The 2,242-nt window shown below is 54.1% G+C and overlaps 1 long non-coding RNA gene across 1 annotated transcript; it reads left to right on the top strand.

The window, feature by feature from the left end:
* On the top strand, window positions 1-1,100 carry LOC118160074. The gene is made up of 3 exons (XR_004747318.1): window positions 1-22; window positions 461-498; window positions 819-1,100. It is a non-coding gene; the product is annotated as an uncharacterized LOC118160074 (long non-coding RNA).
* Window positions 1,101-2,242: the final 1,142 nt, after the last annotated feature.

Genomic DNA, 2,242 nt, shown 5'->3' with positions numbered 1-2,242 from the left:
TCCTGGAGGGCGAGGACGCCCAGTGCGTGCAGGGCTTTGCTCGGGGTGGGAGGGGTCGGGCGGCAGCAAAGAAAATAAAAAATGAGCAGCCCATGTTCCTTGGAGGATCCTGTGAGCCCATTTCCTGACCCGTGGCATGCCACCAGGTCTCCATTTTCATTCCTGCTCACGCAGAGCAGCGTGGGGGTTATTAAAGCGCTGCAGCATCCCCGGGGAAGGAGCAGGTACCGCTGCTCATTGCAGCCGGGCAGGGTTCTGCCTTAATGCCTGACCCCCCCGGCACTCATACCTCCTCACCATTTTCTTCCTCTAAGTCCTAACATGAAGTCATTTTCTGAAGGCCTTTTAATTATATTCTGGTACAAGAAGAGAAGGCAGGGTTTTAAATCCTGTTTTTTTTCCTAGAGACCTCTCATTCTTTTCCCCGTTCTGACCATATTTCATTCTTCCCCTCCTGCAGCATGTCTTCCCACTACGCCTCGCAGCCTGTGAAAGAAGGTAAGAACGCCTCAGTTCTGCAGCACAGATCACAGCGAGCTGTCACATCCTTATCACCATCTTAGTACAGGCTCATACTTCCTAATATAATAAAATAACTATTCTACTAGCTTTTCCAGAAGCAATTCTTCTGATATACCAAAACCATGTTTCAGAAGACTCTTGGTGTAGACTGAAGCTATACTAAAGTATTTAGGAGCAGGAACACTGATTTTTTTAATTGCATTTCTGAGGCAGCTGCTGGTAGTAACAAATCCACCCACAAAATTTTGTTTTAAGACGCTTTAAATAACTAACGGTTCCTTCTTTCTCCGCTGCAGCACCCGTAACTACCCGCCAAATCCGCACGATCTTCGAGGAAGTGCAGGACGGGAAGGTGATTTCCTCCCGCGAGCAGATCACCCAGGCTGCCCGCTAAGCCGCCAGCGTGGTTTCCTGCAAACCTCCCGTGGCAAAGCTCAAGAAGATGCCAGCTTGTGTGCTCCGGCTACGCAGCTCCGGAAAAGCAGCTTCTCTTTTTATCATACCGCTGCGTCCCTCACCCTTTCTCTAAGCGCCGTGCTTGGAAATCAAATAAAGCTTTTGGCATTCGTGCAAACCCGGGTCTTGTGGCATCCTGTGGCATCGCCCCGTAGGGCCGGGCTGCCCCAGTACCTGTAGGACAAAGCTCCTCTGGAAGCAGCAATGTTCTCAGTCGCTGGTTTGCAGGTGGTGGGTCAGACACCCACGCTTCTGGAGCACCCGAGACCTTGCTGTTTCGCTGAGGGCAGCTGCTGTGGGTGGAGGTGGAGAGAGGAACTGGGAGAGGAGCTGGTTACAGGGTCACGGGAGGTGAGACTTGAGAGGGGTTTCGGCTCAGCCGAGGCACTGTGAATTTCTGTGCTGCCACGTCCAGTGACAGCAGAGCTGAAGCTTTTGGATCAGCGAGCCCAAACAAGGAAGGGAACAAAAAGCAGGACGTGCAGCCAGGACCCTGCAAGCGGCTCCCTCCTGGCCCTGCCCCTGTTGTCGTGCAGTGCGGACACAAGCTTCGTGGGGAAATGAGGCCGTAGAAGGGTTAGGGATGCACGGGGTGGTGCCCCTCTAGAAATACAGCTTCGCTTAGTTCTTACTCCCATGGCACTGCTAAGGGGTGCTGAGAAGAAGGGCTTGTAAGTGGTGGGCATGGGCTCTGCAAGCGGAGACGGAAGCTTGGGGAGGTATTTCTGGCGCTCCTGGCTGTCAGCGGTGTTCCTGACGCAGCAGATCTCGGTGCCGTCAGCCGGCCCAGCTGTTCCTGGAAAGCCGGTTCAGACACATTCTTGGCTGGGTTCTGAAATATTGCTTCACAAATCCACCTTTTAGATCAATGGGGTGATTCAGAAAGGTGCTACTCGACGTGTGTGAGAACAGAGCTGGCCACATAGCTTTAAGTCCCTGTTCCAGAAAACCTGCCTGCATTGTTTTTCTTATTTTTTTTTTTTTCCCAAAACATTGAAAGGATGCCCACAGTGCACCCGTGCTGTGAGAAGGCGCAGGGGTGCCTGGTCTAGCCCTGAGCTGGCTCCTGCCTGGTTTCGGGCGCAACCCCGTGCAGCCCTGCCTGTTTTTGGTGGGCTGCACCCAGCCCATCCATCGCAGGGCACTCTGCTCCGTGTGCCCCCTGCAGCCTGCTCCCCCCCGGGGTTACGGCACGGCGCTGGTACCCGAGCGAGCCAGCTGAAAGCATGCCCGGCATCTCCCGAGCTGCGGTACACGTGGCTTT

The sequence above is a fragment of the Oxyura jamaicensis genome, unplaced genomic scaffold, assembly GCF_011077185.1.
Source record: "Oxyura jamaicensis isolate SHBP4307 breed ruddy duck unplaced genomic scaffold, BPBGC_Ojam_1.0 oxyUn_random_OJ78540, whole genome shotgun sequence".
In the NCBI taxonomy this organism is placed as follows: Eukaryota; Metazoa; Chordata; class Aves; order Anseriformes; family Anatidae; genus Oxyura; species Oxyura jamaicensis.
Note: the sequence above shows the minus strand (reverse complement) of the source record. Positions and strands in the feature narration are given on the sequence as shown.